Source organism: Dasypus novemcinctus, chromosome 6 (assembly GCF_030445035.2).
Source record: "Dasypus novemcinctus isolate mDasNov1 chromosome 6, mDasNov1.1.hap2, whole genome shotgun sequence".
Lineage (NCBI taxonomy): Eukaryota > Metazoa > Chordata > Mammalia > Cingulata > Dasypodidae > Dasypus > Dasypus novemcinctus.
In genome coordinates this window covers 133,406,428-133,426,606 of record NC_080678.1, presented here as the reverse complement: position 1 = coordinate 133,426,606, position 20,179 = coordinate 133,406,428, and the positions used below count along the sequence as shown (strand labels likewise).

Here is a 20,179-nt window from a genome sequence, read left to right as displayed (position 1 = left end):
AAGCACACATTTCCAAGAGTCCTCTCCCAGTGGAATCACACAGGAGGCATTTACTTCCTCCTGCACCACACTGTGACCACCCACGTGAAGTGTTGTCTACCAAGGAAGGTCATTAGAGACTCAGTGTCCAAGGTGCTCTGTCGAGCACATACTAAAATTCTCTCTCTCTCTCTCTCTCTCTCTCTCTCTCTCTCTCTCTCTCTCTCTCTCTCTCTCTCTCTCTTCCCCCTTCCCCCTCTCCCCCCACCCCGGTTGTCTGTTCTCTGTGTCTATTTGCTACTTCGTCTTCTTTGTCCACTTCTGTTTTTGTCAGTGGCATGGGAATCTGTGTTTCTTTTTGTTGCGTCATCTCGCTCTCCATGTGTGTGGCACAATTCTTAGGCAGGCTGCACTTCCTTTCACGCTGGGTGGCTCTCCTTAGGGGGCACACTCCTTGCATGTGGGGCTCCCCTATCCGGGGGACACCCCTGCATGGCAGGGCACTCCTTGTGCACATCAGCACTGTGCATGGGCCAGCTCCACACAGGTCAAAGCGTCCTGAGGTTTGAACCGCAGACCTCCCATGTGGTAGACGGACGCCCTAACCACTGGGCCAAGTCCGCTTCCCTAGGGAGACATTCTTACCAGGGAATGGTGAGAATATTTCTGAAATTCATAGTCCCAGGTGCCAGCTAAGGGCCAAAATTGCAACCAGGCATTTTTAAGGCTATCAATCTCAGGCTTGCTGTGTTAACTCTTTTTTCTTTTTCTTTTGGTTTATCTTCTATTCCTAACTTGCCAACAGTTTGTTCAGGTGGTCAGACTTTGTAAATGATTTTGTAATTTTGTGATTTTGTAATTTTCTACATCAGTTGATATGATCATGTTTTTTTCTCCATTAGCATGGATATATACATGGCTTACATTATGGATTTTTAATGTTAAACCAGCCTTACTACTTGGAATAAATCCCTCTTGGTCATAATATATAATTCTCCTTATATATTGTTCAATTTGGTTTGCTATTATTTTGTTATGGATTTTTGTATCCATGGTCATGAGACGTCTTGGTCTGCAGTTTTCTTTTTCTGTACTATCTTTGTTTAGCTTTTTATTTTTATTGTATTTTTTGAGATACCGGGGCCAGGGATTGAACCCCAGACCTTGTATATGGGAAGCTGGTGCTCAGCCACTGAGTCGTTTTGGCTTCCCTGAGTTGGCTTTTTGGTTTGTTTGCTTGTTTTTTCTTTTTTTTTTTAATGAGGCACTGGGTTCCAAACCCAGGACCTCCCATGTGGGAAGCAGGCACTCAACTGCTTGAGCCACATCTACTCCCCTTTGTCTAGTTTTGATATCAGGTTAATACTAGCCTCATGAAATGAGTTGGAGGATGTCCCTTCTATTTTGTGAAAGAAACTGATATTAATTCTTTAAATATTTGGTAGATCTTCCATCAGATTCATCTGGACCAAGTGTATTAGGGTTTTCCAGGGAAACAACCAAAAGGATATATATGGTAAATATATTTATATATTATATATATAAAATATATATATTTTATAATGTAAATACTATGAGATTTATTATAAAAATTGGCTCATTCAAGTGTAGAGATGGGCAAGTCTGAATTCTGTAGGGCAGACTGAAACCTGGGAACTCCAGTGAAGATTTTTGATGAATTTCACAGGAAAAGCTGACTGGCTGAAGTAGAGATGAAAATTCTTCCTTCTGACTGCTGAAATCATTAGTTCTCCCTTTAAAGTCTTCAACTGACTGGGTGAGACTTTTCTCATTTTTGAAGGCAATCTCCTTAATTGATGTAGATGTAGTCAGCCATAGATGCAATCAATTTACTGATGATTTAAATCCAAGAAATATCCTTACAATAATGATCAGGCCTGTGCTTGTGTTGACCAAACAACTGTACACCATAAGTTAGCCAAGTTGACACATGAACTTAACAATCAAACCTGGTGATTTTTTTTGGAACCTTTGTAATTATGAAATCCATTTCTTTAATGATTATTCATTTCTTTCTGACTGAGTTTTAGTAGTTTGAAATCAATCAATTTCTTTTAAGTTGTCGATTTATCAACACAAAGTTCATCATAGTATTCCTTTGTTTCCTTTTAAAGGCTATTGCTTCTGTAGTGACATTCCTTATTTCATTCCTGTCATTGGTGATGTGTGTCTTTCTTTTTCACTCTTATTACAGGTTTGTCAATTTTATTGTTTTTGTTGTTGTTGAAGAACCAGCTTTTAGTTTCATTGATCTTTTTTGCATTCTTTTTAATATATTTTATTAGAGAAGTTGTGAACTTACAAAACAATCATGCATGATGTGAAGATTTCCCATACAATAACCCATCCACCAATACCTTACATTGTTGTGGAACATTTGTTACAGATTATGAGAGAACATCATCAGACTATTACCACTAACTATGGTCTATAGTGTACCTGTATATTTTTTTCCATATCCCCTCTATTATTAACACAGTACCTTCTTTGACATTGATGCACAAATGTTACAATATTGCTGTTAACTATAGTCCATAATAAGTTACATTAATCATGTTGTTCCCATGCATCTCCATATTATTACCATCTTGTAATAGTGATGTACATTTGTTCTAGCTCATAAAAGAACATTCTTGTATTTGTACTATTAACCACAATCCTCATCCACCTCTGGGTTCACTGTATTATTCAGTCCTTAATTTATTCTCCAGCTTTCTTTCAATTGAAATTTTTTCCATTTAAAAATTTATTAAAGTATATCATTCATACATGAACATAAACAATAAGCGTATAGTAAAGGTTGTGAACTTACAAAAGAACATGTGTAACATCATACAGTGCTCTCATACCTCATCCCACCACCAATAGCTTGCATTATTTTAAAACATTTGTAACAAATTATGAAAGAGCATTGTCTGATGGAGGAGGTTGCTGTTATGGGGGAAGGAATGGGGTGAGGGGGTGGGGGGTATATGAGGACCTCATAGTTTTTGAATGTAACATTAAAAGAAAAAAGAGCATTGTCAGAGTATTACTCCTAACTATAGTTCATATTTTACATTTGCTATATTTCCCCCTCAAACCACCCTATTATTTTTCACAAACCATATAAGTTATCTAAAATATACAACCAATTACATTTGGTATAATCACAGAGTTGTGCATTCATCACTTCAAACACTATTAAAGTGTTTCCATTACTTTAAAAAAGAAAAAAAGAAAAACAAACACTATCATACCCATGTTAGCTTTACTAATTACAAATCCTATGATGGGCTTTCACTATTTCTTTTCATTTCCATTTACAAACAATTTTTTAACCAATTCTGCATAGATTAAACCTCAGCTTTTGAAACATTCTCTAACCACATTCTATTCTCTGGTGACTGATAGTCTAGCTATTAACTCCTTCAGCTTGCTCATTATATTTAGTTCATAATAATGAAATCATACAGTAATTGTCCTTTTATGCCTGACTTGCTTCATTCAAGATAATGTCCTCTATGGGAAAACGGACTTGCCCCAGGGGTTAGGGTGTCCGTCTACCACATGGGAGGTCCGCGGTTCAAACCCCGGGCCTCCTTGACCCGTGTGGAGCTGGCCCACGCGCAGTGCTAATGGGTGCAAGGAGTGCCGCCCCACGCGGGGGCGGGGTGTCCCCCGCTTAGGGGAGCCCCATGCGCAAGGAGTGTACCCCGTAAGGAGAGCCGCCCAGCACGAAAGAAAGTGTAGCCTGCCCAGGAATGGCGCCACCCACACTTCCTGTGCCACTGACGACAACAGAAGTGGACAAAGAAACAAGACGCAGCAAATAGACACAGAGAACAGACAACCGGGGGAGGGGGGGGAATTAAATAAATCTTCTAAAAAAATTTAAAAAAAAAAGATAATGTCCTCTAAGTTCATCCATGTTGTCATATGCTTCATGACTTCATTTCTTCTTACTGCTGCATAATATTCCATCATGTGAATACACCACAATTTTTTTTATCCATTCATCAGCTGATGGACACCTGGGTTGTTTCCATTTTTGGCAATCATGAATAATGCCACTATGAACATTGGTGTGCAGATGTCTGTTTGTGTCACTGTTCCTGGTTCTTCTGGGTATATACCTAGTAGTGGTATGCCAGGTCACATGGTCAATCTATATTCACCTTCCTTAGCAACTGCCAAACAGGTTTCCACAGTGGCTGTACCATTCTACATTTCCATCAGCAGTGAATAAGCATTCATCTCTCCACATCCTCTCCAACACTTGCAGTTTTATTTTTTTTACAATGAATCAATTTTATTGATACATGGTAATAAAGCATAAATCCATCCACAGAGTACAATCTATGATATTTGGTGTATTCACATATATGTATATTCATCACCCCAATCATTCCCAAAGCACTTTCATTATTCCAATAATAATAAACAAAGAACAAAAATGAACAAACAAAATTCATCACTTCTCAATCTCTCTATGCCTCATCTGCCATACATATCTGCTATTTTTTCTTCTCTGTAGTATGTTTGTATTTATGTTTTGTAAAAGCAATCTTATGTATGCAATATCATCCATATTCATGTTTTACATGAGGTTTAACTAATACAGTCCCATGCTACAGTTTTTAGCTTTCCTTCTGGTAATATGAATGACCTTAGACTTTCCCTTTCAACCACTGTCATACCCATGCAATAGCACTGCTAGTTACAAACACCATGATAAGCTTTCACCATATGTTTTTTCCTTTCAGGCTGCAGCACTCCCTTTAGTGTTTCTTGTAATTCTGGTCTTTGGTAACATATTCTATCCATTTTTGTCTGTGAAGACTTTCAACTCACACTCATTTTTTTTTAAGTCACTGCTCCAGTGGCCGCTCAAGGGAGAAGCCTGGGGGCTCACGCTGGCCTCACCGCTGCAGCCCACACAGCCACTGCTGCTGCTGCCCACTGGAGCATTCCTGAGGCCCCGCCCAGAGCTGCCTGCTTACACCTGGGACCGGCAGCCCCAAAGCACCCCAAGTGGTGAGTGCCCAGCACAGCCCCCAGTGTGGCCACAGGGCTGCAGCGCCAGAACCAGACCAGTCCAGAAGGGAGCAGGGCAGGGGCGAAGGGCCTCGCCCTCACTTCTGAGGGCAGGTTTGCTGGACACAGAGTTCTTGGCTGGCAGTTTTTCTCACTCAGTACCTTAAACACATCATACCACTTTCTTCTCACCTCCGTGGTTTCTGATGAGAGGTCAGCACTTGAGGGCCCAGGGACCTGAGGCACAGGGGAATGTCTCGTGAGGTGACAAGGGTGTCCTGGGCACGATGCTCAAACAGAGCAGGTCAGGGATGGAAGAGCCAGGTGTAAAGCACGGGGCGTCACGCGTCTTCCCAGCACCGTTTGTAAGTGCAGATGCTTAAAGCCTTGCTACCAAACAGGGGCTCAAAAGTGTCTACGCAGCAATTAGAACAATTCTCAGATTTTGTTCAGCACACTTGCCCTTGGTTCCCAGAAGAAGGGACAGTAAAAGAGGAGATGTGGTGAAAGGTTGGACAATGACAGTATACGGCCAAGGGCCCAAGACACATGGCTGTGTGTGCTTTCGCCGTGTGGGCTTTTGAGTCAAGGTCCTTAGATCCCACTGCTGAAGCTGATGAAGTGCTGCCACCCTGCTTGTATCCTCCTCAACCTCAAGGGCCATGGCCATGACACTTCACAGTGGCCATCAGCCCCTGCAGAGGCAGGAAGGAAGTGAGGGAGAAGGGCCTGAGGAAGGTCTTGAGTCACCCCCAGTCGCTGCGCGGCAACCTCAGTTGCCCCAACTGTCCTTAGAAGATAACGGGTTCTGCAGGCAGCTGCCCCTGTTTGTCAGAAAGGGTCCCCATCCAGGGTCTCCTCCCCCTCTTTGTTTGAAGGTGAGGATGTGTCTAGGTTTACTCTTTTTCCCGGTCAGTTTATTTGTTCTCATGAACCAGTTCCTTTTAAACTATGGAAGGCGTTAGAAGTGGCCTGCAGCACTTACGGCCCTGCGTCTCACCTCTTTGTTGGAGACTTAGTACAGATCCCCTTTGTCCAAAGATTGGACAGTATTAGCCAAAGCCTGTTTAACAGGCAGGAATTATCTGTTATGGAAAAGTAATGGGTTTGAAGAAGGCACTGCCCAGGCTGAGTGTAACTGGGCCCATGGAGTACCTTTTCCCTTAGATACACTTACTGGAACTGCAGCATGTGAACCCTTACAGCAGCAATGGTTGTATGGATTCAGGCCTATCAACAACTTAGCGTGTGTCTTGCGTGCATGGAGACAGCTTCCCTCTCGGGGAGAGAAGTCTTCAGAGTTGTCCGAGGTGGTGCAGGGACCTGAAGAGCTGCATGCTGACTTGGTCGCCCGTTTGTTTAAAGTTTTTGGACGTATGGTGGCAGATCATGAGGCTGGAGGGTTGTTGGTGAAACAGCTAGCCTTCGAAAATGCTAACAGTTTGTGCAAGGATGCTATTCGCCCTCCTAGGAAAACTGCTTCTATTACTGATTATATTTGTTTGTGTGCTGATATAGGCCCCGCAGGGGTCATGGCTGCCGCATCTAAGACAGCTACTGCCCGACCCGTGTCTCAATCACCTGTTGGCTTTCACTGTCATCAGCCAGGACATTTTAAGTGTGCATGTCCTGTAGGGACTGCTCTCCAGCGGCCTCGTGCAACTTCTATGACTCCGCCTGCACAAGCCGCACCAGGCATTTGTCCTCACTGCCAGCGTGGGCGGCACTGGGCTAATGAGTGTGGGTCTAAAACCGCTGTGACCGGAATCCCTCTTGAACGTTCGGGAAAGGGAGGCCAGGGCCAGCCCTGACCCCAACAAATAGTGGGGGCATTTTTGCTGAGCACACTCCCATTTCACAAAGAGCAGAGTCTAAAGGTACAGAAAGAGTTCCCAGTTACTCGCCATGGATCATTTTACTCTTCAATGCCCAACCAGCCTTTTCTCCATGGACTGGACCTCTGTGCCTCCTCCAGGTGGTTTTAACCCCAGAAGTGGGGCCACGAGCCATCCCCAGGGCGCTGGTGGACCCAGTCCTTCGGGTGCCATGGGACTTGTTCCTGGGTGCCCCAAATGACCTCCTATGCACTACAAGTGCTCCCCTTTCTGACTACATCTTCCTTTTTCTCAATATATTTGCGTGCCTGTTTTGGCCCATGGTGTATCTTGGCAATTGAGAGGGCCAAGCCATTCGCTCGCTTGTCACTTCCGTCAGTTCCAGCAACCCCCTTACATCCTTCGCTCAGACAGGGTGCAGCGGCATACTGGGCCCAAGTCGTTCGCCCTGAGCGGCCTCCCCTCGCCTGGTTGTAAATGGAATGTCTTTTGAGGGCTCATTGATACTGGGGCTGGTATTTCAGTTTTTGCTTTACAGCATTGGCCTGCTCTGTGGCCCCTTGCCCCCACTTCCACCGACTTACAGGGGGTCGGTGCAGCCCACCGCCCTTCCTGTAGCTCTCAGCTCCTTAAAGGGAGGAAGAGGAGGGCTCCAACCTTCCATCCTACCTTCCTTGCCTATCGATCTCTAGGGATGGGATGTGCTCTCTGGGCTGGGCTTACTTCTAGTCAGCCGCTCGTCAGCAGTAACTCAAAAGATGTTACATCAGAACTTTGATCCCACATGAGGCCTTGGAAAACAACAGCAGGGCACGGGTTTGGCTGTCAGCATCCCTTCACAAGCCGATCTTTGGGGCTTAGGTTATTCTTTTTTTCGGCAGGGGTCTCTGAAAGGTCTGTCCCCCAGAATACCGCTGCCGCTCTTGTGTGGTTAAGCGATTCTCCTGTCCGGGTGGATCAGTGGCACCTTCCTAGAGACACATTGTCTGCAGCTGAATGGCTGGTAAGTGAACAAGAAGCTGCTGGCCATATTAGTCCATCCTTTAGGCCCTGGAATATCCCTATTTTTGTTATCAAAAAGAAATCAGGTCTTTGGATGCTCTTGCAAGACCTCCAAGCAGTCAATCGTTCAATGCAAGTCATGGGCCTTGCTTGGTGGGTTTTATGGTAGCCATGTAACCCCACAGGCGATCCAGCTATTTAACTTTCCAGGTCTAACCCCAGCTGTCCCCCTCTGCCTCTCTCCCCGTGGCAGTCACGGCTGCCTGCATGGGCGACGGGAAAATCAAACCGCCTTTGGAGGCGGTAGGGCAGACCCCCGGGACTTGAACAAACTTATTCAAACTATTCGCAAATGGGGTTTCTCTAATGACACGCCTGGTGCCCACCACTCGTGGCCCCCTTTGCCGCTGTGCTCCAGTGAAACAGACCTGGAACCTCAGGGGCTCCCCTTGGTGGCAAGCACTTCCGTTCCTACTCAACGCTGCCACCTGGGACCACCCGGCGTGTGCCCCGCGCCCACCTGCTGGCCGCGCGCCCGCGCTTCTAGTTTTTGTCGGCGGAGGTTTTGCTGGCAATGTCTTCACCAGCCCGGAGCGAGTACCTCACCAGACCTGAGGCGACTGGTAGCTGCCATGCATCACGTTAACTTTACTAATCCTGGAACTGTGGACTTGCGGCTCCTGTTTGCCTAGGGACTTCCGGCCTGTGCGCCCGCCTGTTATGCTATTGGAGCAGGAACTGTTCACATTACAGAGGTGGAAGGGTATTTTATGTACACTGTTTGCATTGTAATTTAACTGTGTTACCGCTGCTAATTGGGATGATGATCTTTTGATAGTTCATCAGCCTCCTTTTCTTATGCTTCCCGCACCGTTTAAATACCCCCGGTATAGTGACACTGGAGACAGAGGGCTGCAAATTGTCCAACAACAATTGCAACCCCCTTCCCCCCCGCGCCCTCGAGCCTTAGGTGTAACTGTGGCCGCATTAGTACCCTTGTAACAGTCATTGCATCCTCTATTACTGCTGGGCTTGTGGTTTCTCAGAGTATTCAAACTGCGCATTTCATCAGTTCTTTAGCACAAAATACGTCTTTGGCCCTTCAGGACCAAGAACAGATTGATCACAAATTGGAACGAAAATTAAATGCTTTGGAAGAAACTGTTATCTCCTTGGGTAATCAACTCGATGCTTTACAACATCAGATGCGCCTCCAGTGCCATCCTCGGTATGCTTTTATCTGTGTTACCCCTGTGGTAGACAATGATACAAAGTGGAACTGGACAGCTGTCTGTTTTCACTTACAAGGGGTTTGGAACCCTGAAATTATTAGTATAGATTTGCAAAGCCTACATGACGAGATCCTGGCCCTCCAATTGGCTCATCTCACTAGTTTAGATCCTGAAGCTATTGCTAACAGTCTGTTAAATAGTTTGCAAAATTTCACCCCTTGGGACTGCCTCAGTCACAGCTTTTGGTATCTGTTAGCCCTGGCCTGTCTTTTGCTACTTCTCCGGTGCCTGTCGCCCATAGCATGTGCACAACTACAGCGCCAAATATACCGTTTGCAAATAGAAAGCACCCAATTGTGTCTGACTCAAAAGGCCTTGCCACGCAATGAGTTGTGCACAATTCCCCTTGAGAAAGCACCGCCTGGATCAGACTCATGTCCCTGCTGGCTGGTGGGCAATAATGGGTAAGAACCCCAGAGGGGGCCAACCTAAGACAGGCACAGTCATAGCTGGCAGCCTTTTTCCTATTGTTAAAAGAAAGGGGGATATGTGGAGAGCCCTGCAAAGCAGGGTCCCCAGAAGCAGGCTCCAAGGTTCACAAAAAGATTGTAGATAATGAAGGAGGGGCCCCTGGGCAAGGTTATGTGCTGAACAAAATCTCCTGAGTATGAATAAGAATTCCAAGAAAACTGTGTTATCAGAGGGCTAATAAGAACAAAGAGTTACTTTGATATTTGTAGTGACCTAGAAACAAGACCTTCCTGTGAAAACCGCTGAATGCGCTCTTTGTACTTGTGGTATAAAATAAAGTGAGCAAACAGCTTAGATACCTGAAGTTGCCATCTGCTCCTTCAGGTCCACTTGGTCCCCACTATCTTTGTGTGTTTCTTTTTCTAAAACCTCCCACCGCCCCTCCTCAGGGACCTTCTGCTGCGCTGGCCGCAGCACTTTATCGTATCGAGTTTCCCTTGTATGTGATGCTTTCCTCTTCTTTTGCTTCTTTCAGAACTCTCTCTTTATCTCTGGTATTTGCCATTATGAATAGAAGGTGTCTCATGGTAGGTCTGTTTGGGTTTATTCTGTTTGGGGTGTGTTGTCCTGCTTGGATATTCATATTTATGTCCTTCATAAGGGTTGGGAAGTTTTCAGTCATTATCTCTTCAAACATTCTTTCTGCTGCTTTTCCATTCTCTTCTTCTGGGACACCAATAATGCGAATGTTTGTGCATTTTGCACTATCATTCAATTCCCTGAGGTTCTGTTCCTTTTTTTCCCCAATCTCTTCTCTTTCTCTTCTTTGTATTTTCTAGGTCAGGTGTTCTGTCTTCAAAATCACCAATTCAAATCTGCTCTTATGAGCTTCTAATATATTTTTTTGTTTGTATTTTGTTTATTTAAATTTCTTTGTCTTTATTTATTTATTTTTAATGTTACCTTCAAAAAATATGAGGTTCCCATATACCTCCCCACCCCCCTCACCCCACTCCTCCCATAACAACCACCTCCTCCATCATCATGGGACATTCATTGCACTCGGTGAACACATCTCTGAGCACTGCTGCACCACATGGTCAATGGTCCACATTTAAGTTCATACTCTCCCCCAGTCCACCCAGTGGGCCATGGGAGGACACACAATGTCCAGTAACTGTCCCTGCAGTACCACCCAGGACAACTCCAAGTCCTGAAAATGCCCCCACATCATATCTCTTCTCCCCACTCCCCACCTCAGCAGCTACCATGGCCACTTTCTCCACGTCAATGCTACATTTACTTCCATTACTAATCACAATAGTTCTGGAATAGAATATCAGTAAACCCACTCTAATCCATACTCTATCCCTCCATTCTGTGGATCCTGGAATGGTTATGTCCACTCCACCTCTGTACTGAGAGGGTGCTTAGATTACACATGGATGATGAATGCAATTTTCCTGCTTTCAGTTGTGGGCACTCTTGGCTCCCTGGTGAGGTGGTTTACCTTCTTCACCTCCCTGTTAGCTGGCTGGGGTAAGTCCAATAAACTAGTAACTTGGGGGATTGTTGCTGTTCCATTAGGGAATGCGACAGAGCTCCCCTGGCCAGGAACTCAGCACTCCCCCAGCCATTGTTCCCAACTGTAACCAGTGAAAAATATCCAAACATTTTTATGCACCCCGCACATATGCCCTGGAGAACTCCTTCCCATGTACCCCCCCACCAATAACACCCCACACCAGAATTCCTCCCCTGCCACCATTGAACCCCTCTGCTAACATATTTTTAATCTTATCCATTGTGTCTTTCATTTCTATAAGGTCTTCATGCTCTCTCAGTGTTTTCTTAATATCCTTTATTTCTTTAGTCCTGTTTTCTTTAAATTCTTTGAAGTGATTTAGGAGAGTTGTGTAATTATCAATGATTAATTGTATTAAATACTGTATTTCTTCATGATATTTGGTTAGCTCTTTTGGCTGAACCATATCTTCCTGTTTCCAAGTATGGCTTGTAATTTTTTGTTGATGTCTAGGCATCTGAATATGTTGATGAATTTATTCTGATGGCCAATTTCTCTCTTTATTGCCTATTTTTTACCCCCACAGCTCTTCTTTGATATTTGGTTCAACTTATTCTTTTTTTTTCTTTTCTCTTTTTTGTCTTTATTTTTTTAAATGTTATATTAAAAAAATATGAGGTCCCATATACCCTTCACCCCCCTTACCCCACTCCCCCCCCCCCCCGCCCATAGCAACAATCTCCTCCATCATCATGAGACATTCATTGCATTTGGTGAATACATCTCTAAGCACCGCTGTACCTCATGGTCAATGGTTCACACCATAGCCCACCCTCTCCCACAGTCCACCCAGTGGGCCATGGGAGGTGTATGTCCTCTTTAAAGAAATGTCTATTTAAGTCTTCTGCCCATTTTTTAAATTTTGAAAATTTATTATTTTTTATTATATTTTTATTTTTAAAAGATACTTTGATTACATAAAATGTTACATTAAAATATAAGGGATTCCCATATGCCCCACTTCCCACACCTCCTACTTTTCCCCACATTAACAACTTCTTTCATTAGTGTGACATATTCATTGAAATTGATGGACACATTTTGGAGCTTTGCCACTAAGCACGGATTATAGTTTACATTGTAGTTTACACTCTCTCCCACTCCATTCTGTAGGTTATGGCAGGATATATAATGGCCTGTGTATTATCCAAAGACGTGCTGATGCAAAATATCAGAAGCCTGCTGGCTTTTATAAAGGGTATTTATTTGGGGTAGGAGCTTACAGATACCAGGTCATAAAGCATAAGTGATTCCCTCAATAAAGTCTATTTCCATGTGTAGGAGCAAGATGGCTGCCGATGTCAGCCAGGATTCAGGCTTCCTGGGTTCCTCTCTTCCAGGGTCTTGCTTCTCTCTGGGCTCAGATCCTCTGTTTTCTCCACAAAGTCAGCTGTAGGCTATCAGACAAATAGCTCGGTCTCTCTCCTTGAGGTTTCTGCCATGTCTAAGGAGCTGTCTCTATCCCTTTGTGTTCTTCTGGCTCAGGCCTTCTCTTCCTGGATATTGCTTCTCTTCCTGTGTGGTTGCTTCCAGGGGCTCCAGCTCAAGACTCCAGCATCAAACTCCAAATTGAAACTCCAACATCAAAATCTCCAACTCTGTCCTTTACCATGCCTTTTACCTTGCTGATGTGAGCCAATCAAAGCCCTAATCATAATTTAATCATGCCCAGGTACAGTACAGTTTACAAACATAACCCAATATCTATGTTTGGAATTCATAACTATATCAAACTGCTACATCCTGTATCTGTCATTGCAATGTCATTCAGGACAATACCAAGTCCTGAAAATGCTCCTGTTACACCTATTTTTCCCTCTCCCTGCCTTTAGCACCTCCAGTGGTCACTTTCTCTACATCAATGATATAATTTTTTCCATTGCTAGAATCATAATAAGTCTATAGTAGAATACCAATAAGTTCTCTCTAGTCCATATTTTATTCCCCATTCCTGAGGGTTCTGGGATGGTGATGTGCATTCCACCTCTAACTGAGAGGGGCTTTTGCCCATTTTTAAATTGGATTGCTTGTGCTTTTATTGTTGAGTTGTCATAGAGCATGGAAATCAAGCCTTATCAGATATGTGGTTTCCAAATATTTTCTCCCATTGAGTAGGCTGACTTTTCACTTTCTTGACAAAGTCCTTTGAATCACAAAAGTGTTTAAGTTTGAGGAGGTCCCATTTATCCATTTTTTTCTTTCATTGCTTCTGCTTTCAGTGTAAGGTTTAAAAATCCATCACCTACTACCAGGTCTTGATGTTTCCCTACTTTTCTTCTCAGAGTTTTATTGTTCTAGCTTTTATATTTTAGGTCTTTGATCCATTTTGAGTTAATTTTGTATAAGGTGTGAAGATAGGGGTCCTCTTTCTTTCTTTTGGATATGGATATCCAGTTCTCCAACACCATTTGTTGAATATATTGTTCTGCCCCAGCTGGGTGTGCTTGATAGCCTTGTCAAAAATCACTTGATCATAAATGCGAGGGTTTGTTTCTGAACCATCAGTTCGGTTCCATTGGTGTACATGTATGCTTTTATGCCAGCACCATGTTGTTTTAACCACTGTAACTAGATAATATTTAGAGCCTGGAAATGAGAGTCTTCATATTAAGATGTTTAAGTCCTTTTTACGATGTTTCCAGCTCTTCGGGGCACCTTACCCTTCCAAGCAAATTTGATAATTCCGTTTTCCATTTCTTTAAAAAAGACTTTTGGAATTTTTATCAGGGTTGCATTGACTCTATATATCAATTTGGGTAGAATTGACATCATAATGATATTTAGTCTTCCAATCCATGAAAGCTGAGTATTCTTCCATTCACTTAGGTCTTTGATTTCTTTTAGCAGTGCATTGTAGTTTTCTGAATACAAGTGCTTTACATCCTTTTTTTTAAAAAAAAGATTTATTTATGTATTTCTCTCCCCTTCCCCCCACCCCAGTTGTCTGTTCTCTGTGTCTATTTGCTGCATCTTCTTCTTTGTCTACTTCTGTTGTTGTCAGTGACACGGGAATCTGTATTTCTTTTTGTTGCATCATCTTGTTGTGTCAGCTCTCCATGTGTGTGGCACCATTCCTGGGCAGGCTGCACTTTATTTTGTGCTAGGTGGCTCTCCTTATGGGCTGCACTCATTGCACATGGGGATCCCCTACACAGGGGACACCCTGCGTGGCAGGACATTCCTTGTGTGCATCAGCACTGCGCATGGGCCAGCTCCACATGGGTCAAGGAGGCCCGGGGTTTGAACCGTGGACCTCCCACGTGGTAGATGGATGCCCTAACCACTGGGCCAAGTCTGCTTCCCATACATCCTTGATTAAGTTTTTTTGCCTAAAAATTGATTCATTTAGTTGCTATTTTAAATGGAATCTTTTCTTGACTTCTCCTCAGATCTCTCACTGCTAGTGTATAGAAACACTACTGATCTTCATGTATTAATTTTTTTATCCTGCCCCTCTGCTGAACTCCTTTATTAGCTCTAGTAGACTTGTTGTAGATTTTTTGGGACTTTCTAGGTATCACCTGCAAATAGAGAAAGTTTTACTTCTTCCTTTCCAATGTGGATGACTTTTATTTCTTTTTCTTGCCTGATTGCTCTAGCTAGAACTTCTAGCACTTTACTGAACAATGATGGTGACAGTGGGCATCCTTTTCTTGTTCCTGATCTCAACAGGAAGTCTTTCAATCTTTCACCTTTGAGTACTGTGTTGGCTGTGGGTTTTTCATATATACTCATTATTGTGTTGAAGATGTTTCCTTCAATTCCTATCTTTTGTAGTATTTTTATCAAGAAAGGATGCTGTATTTTGCCAAATGCCTTTTCTACATCAATTGAGATCATGTGGTTTTTCCTCTTTGATTTATTAATGTGGTGTATTACACTGATTAATTTTCTTGTGGTGAACTCCCCTCACATGCCTGGTATAAAATCCACTTGATCATGATAAATAATTCTTTTAATGTGTTGTTGTATTTGATTAGAAAGTATTTTTCTGAGAATTTTTGCATCTGTATTCATTTGAGAAATGGGTCCATAATTTTATTTTTCCTTAATATCTTTATCTGGCTTTGCTATTAGGGTGGTATTGGCTTTATAGAATGAGTTTTGTAGCATTCCTTCTTGTTCAATTTTTTTTGGAAGAGCTTAAGATTCATATTAAATCTTTTATGAATGCTTAGTAGAATTCACCTGCGAAGCCACTGGTCCTGGGTTTTTCATTTTGGGGAACTGTTTGATGACTGTTCCAATCTCTTTATTTGTGATTGGTTTGTTGAGGTCTTCTATTTCTGCTAGGATAAATGTATTCATGTTCCTAGGAATTTTTCCATTTCATCTACATTGTCTAGTTTGTTGATGTGCAGTTGTTCATAGTATCCTCCTATGATCTCTTTTATTTCTGTGGGATCAGTAGTAATGTCCCCATTTTCATATCTGTTTTTATTTATTTGCATTTTCTCTCCTTTTTTTCTTTGTCAATGTAGCTGAAGTTTTGTCAATTTTATTATCTTCTCAAAGAACCAACTTTTGGTTTTGTTAGTTCTCTCTATTCTATTTTTTTTGTTTTCAATTTCATTTATTTCTTATCTGGTCTTTGTTTTTTCAATCCTTCTGTTTGCTTTGGGAATAGTTCACTGTTCTTTTTCTAGTTTCTCCAGCTGTGTAGTTAGGTCATTGATTTTAACTTTTTCCTCTCTTTTAGTGTAAGCATTGGGGCTACAATTTTCTTTCTTAGTACTGCCTTTGCTACATCCTATAGATCCTAATATGTTATGTTCTAGTTTTCATTCATCTTAAGATATTTCTTGATTTTGCTCACAGTTTCTTCTTTGACCACTAATTAAGAATGTGTTGTTTAATCTCCATATATATGTGAATTTTCCCATTTTTTTTGCCTGTTGTTGACTTCCAGCTTTATTCCATTATGATCAGAGAAAGTCTTTATATAATATCAGTGTTGTTAAATTTATTGAGGTCTACTTTGTGACACAACATATGGTATGTCCTGGAGAAATATCTATGAGGACTTGAATATATCCTGCTGTTTTGGGGTGCAATGTTTTGTATATGTCTATTGGGTTTAGTTCTTTTATCATATTATTCAAGCTCTGTTTCTTTATGTTTTTCCATACATATGTTCTAACCAATGATGACAATGGTGTATTGAATTCTCCAACTACTATTGTAGAGGATTCTCCAGGGAACCTCAGGGTTCTCTAGGGAAACAGAATCAACAAGAGATATCTGTCAATGGTATGTGATTCTATAAGAGACTCTCATGCAACTGTGGGGATGCACAAGTCCAGGTTCCGCAGGCAGGCTGCAACCAAGGGCTGCAATGAAAGTCCAGTGAAGGTTCTTGACAAGTTCTGGGAGATGTTGGCTGTCTAAAGACAAGCTGGGAAATTCTCTGTCAATGCTGGAATCACTTCCCTTTTTAAGGCATTCAAATGCTTGGGTTAAGCATCACTCATTGCTGATGGCACTCTCCCTGATTGATGTAATTATAACCAGCTATCTATGATTTACCGCTACAGTATAGTCAATGGTGACTAAAGTCCATAAATGCCCTTGTATTATAGTTAGCCCAGTGCTTGTTTGACCAAACAACTGGGCACAATTACCTGGCCAAGTTGACCCAATAGCCTAACCACCATATAGAGACATCTATTTCTCCCTTTTGCCAGTGTATGCCTCATTGTAATTTGTGGCATCCTGAATAGGTGCATATACATTTTTTTAAAGGAAGTGCTAGGGATTGAACACAGGACCTCCCACATGGGAAGCAGGTACCCAACCACTGAGCCACATCCACTCCCCAATGAGAGCTGGCCCTTTTGCTTGTTTGTTAGTTCTTAGGAGGCACTGGAGATTGAATCCAGGACCTCATACATGGGAAGCAGACACCCAATCACTTGAGCTACATCTCCTCCCCACGTATATACATTTATGATTATTTCTTTCTGGGGAATTACCCTTTTATTAATATATAATGTCCTTCCTTGTCTCTAGTAACAGCTTTGCTTTTAAAGTCTATTTCATCAGATATAAGCAAAGCCACTTCAGCCTTTTTTTTTTGGTTAGTATTTGAGTGGAATATCTTTTTCCAGACTTTCACTTTCAATCTATTTGTATCCTTGGGTCTAAGGTGAGTCTCTTGTAGACTGCAAGTAGATGGCTGATATTTTGTTATCCATTCAACCAGTTTTTGCCTTTTAATTGGTGGAGTTTAGTCCATTAACATTCAATTTTATTACTGTAAAGGCAGTTCTTCACCCCTTTTGCCTTTTTGTATTTTATCTGTTGTATCTTATTTTCTCCCCCCTTTTTTTGCATGTTTATTTACTTTTGCTGGTATAATCTCCAATTTTAGATTCTCTTCTAAGCCTCTCTCTCCTGTCTTTTCTTTTCAGGTTGTAGCACTTCCTTTAGTGTTTCCTGCAAAGCTGGTCTTTTGGTTACAAACTCTCTCTGTTTCTGTTTATCTGTGAATATTCTAAATGCACCCTCATTTTTGAAAGACAATCTTGCTGGATATGATCTTGGTTGGCAGTTTTTCTCTTTCAGTATATTAAATATATCGTATTAGTACCTTCTTGCCCCCATGGTTTCTGATGAGCAGTCAGCACTTAATCTTATTGGGCATCTCTTGTATGTGATACATTACTTTTAAAAAAATTATTCCACTCACTTGCAACTTGCTTGCTGACTGTTCTCTGTGTTCATTCACCGCACATTCTTCTGTGTTTGTTTCTCTCCCTTTGTTGCATCATCTTGCGGTGCTAGCTTTCTGTGGTGTTTGGGCCATAAGCTCTCCACAGCACACACGCCAGCTTCCCTTCACAAGGAGGCCCCAGGACATGAACCCAGGGCCTCCTATATGGTAGATGGAAACCCAATCGATTGAGTCACAGCTGCTTCCCTGATACATTACTTTTCTCTTGCTGCTCTCAGGATTTTCTCTTTAACTTTGACATTTGACATTCTGATTAGTATGTGTGTTGGAGTGTATCTATTTGGATTTATTTGGTTGGGAGTATGCTGTACTTCTTGGACATGGATATCTATGTCCTCAAATAGGATTGGGAAATTTTCTACTATCATTTCCTCATATATTCCTTCTGCCCCTTTTCCCTTCTCTTCTCCTTCTGGGACACCTATGACACATTTGTTTGCATGTCTCTTGCTGTAGTTTGCTACTTGCTGTAGTTCCCTGAGGCCCTGATCAATTTTTTCCCCATTCTTTTCTTCATCTGTTCTTTTCTATATTTGTTTTTGGAGGCCATGTCTTGAAGCACACTGATCCTTTATTATGCCTCTTCAAATTTGCTGTTATATACTTCCAGTGTATTTTTAATTTCATTTATTGTGACTTTCATTGCTCTAAGATCTCCTATTCTTCTATGTATGCATTCAAATTCTTCTTCTTGCTCATCCAATATCTTTATAATATCCTTAATCTCTTTAGCCATCTCATTGAATTTATTAAGGTGATTTCTTTGAGCATATGATTAGTTGTCTCAACTTCTTTAAACTGAACACTTAGTCTGTTCCTTGACTGGGCCATCTTCCTGTTTCTTGGCATGGACTGTAATTTTTTGTTGGTGTCTTGGCACCTGGTTTACTAGATATATTTATTCTAGATAGCTTCTCTCTTTACTCTAGGGCTTCTATTTGATTGACTTTGTGTTACAACCCATCTTTGATACTTGGTTCAACTTAATTTGGAATCTTATAGTTTCACATTTAGCTAATCTGAAAATTTTCAGCTCTTTTTCATCTGTTTCTTGCCCTTTCTCCCTTGCTGGTTGCATAATAGGAGCCAAGGATACAGTTGGTACTGTGAGCCATGGAGGCTGAAGCTTCCCATGTTGCCCAGGAACCAGTGAAGCCTCTCCCACATTTCTACCCTGCCAGGGTAGGAACAGAGCAGCAGACATGTGCAGTAGTCCAAGACATGCAGGCCAAGACTCTAGTTGCCCAAAGAGACTGATGAACCTTTATACCTCTTCCTCCCATGCTCAGGGTGGGTATGGTGCTGCAGGTATGCATGGAAAACTAAGCTCTGCTGGTTAAAACTAACCACAGTTGCCCAGGTAGACTGGTGAAGAATTGTCCCCTCCCCCCCAACTCCCCTGCTAGGAGTGGAGATGGAGCTCTAGGAGTGCCCAATAATCTAGTCCATGCAGACCAAAGTGCCTGCAGTTGCCCAGAGAGGCTGAGGAAACACTGCCTCACTCCTGTCCTATCATGGGCAGGAATGGAGCCACAGTTGTCTAACAATCCAGTCTGTGCTGGCCAAAAGCACCTGCTGCTGCCTGGAGAAGCTAAGGAAACACCCCCCCCCTCCGCCCCTCCTATTCTATCAAGGGGTGGTAATGGAGCCCACAGGTCTCCAACAATCTAGTCTGTTCAGGCTGAAACTTTCTATAGTTGCCTGGAGAGGCTAGTGCAGGTCCCCTCAGCTTCTTTCCTGCTGGAGGTGGGGCTGGAGCCCAGGCTGGAGCAGCAATCTGACCTGGATGGAAAGAAGCTGATCCTTCCCATCACTGTGATTTTTCAATCAGCCCTGGTTTCCCTTATGCTAGAGGCAGAGTTGAAATGGAGGCTACCAGTCTCTTTCTGACTTGGGCAGGTTCAAACTTTAGGTGTTCTGAGGATGAGACTTTAGACAGTCAGATTTACTAATCAGTAGCTGAAGTTGATGCCCAACTGTATCTTCCTTCCCCATTTTTGGGAAATGGAGGTTCCAACTTCAGCCAGAGAATAGCTCCTGAGGCAGCTTGCACTGTTGGTGGGGGATGGGCACCAATCTCCATAGCATCGAGTGCTCTACTCATGAATCATCACTGCAGATGGGCAGTCTCCTTCTTCCATTCTTCCAAGGATTTTGCAGGATACTTTAGATAGTTCTGGGTGATTACTAACTGCATTGTAGGTTAAGCTGACTCTTGAAGCTCCTTACTCTGATGTCATGTTGCCCCTCCTTCTGTTTCATTGATTTTTCTGTTGTTTTCTTCTGGAAAACAATTTAATTAGTT

At 42.5% G+C, this 20,179-nt stretch overlaps 1 protein-coding gene across 11 annotated transcripts in view; it reads left to right on the top strand.

The window, feature by feature from the left end:
- LOC131278845 (uncharacterized) overlaps window positions 1–20,179 on the top strand; it is a 146,177-nt gene that overhangs the window by 71,838 nt on the left and 54,160 nt on the right. For 7 of the 11 annotated variants that reach the window (XR_011649139.1, XR_011649138.1, XR_011649137.1 and 4 more), the window contains 3 exons: window positions 1,425–1,495; window positions 1,667–1,756; window positions 4,851–5,016. The exons of 2 other annotated variants lie outside the window; for them this stretch is intronic. The gene's annotated coding sequence lies outside the window, so the exon portion shown is untranslated. The remainder of the gene's footprint in view (window positions 1–1,424; window positions 1,496–1,666; window positions 1,757–4,850; window positions 5,017–20,179) is intronic. 2 more of the 11 variants (XR_009186296.2, XR_009186297.2) reach the window with 2 other exon arrangements.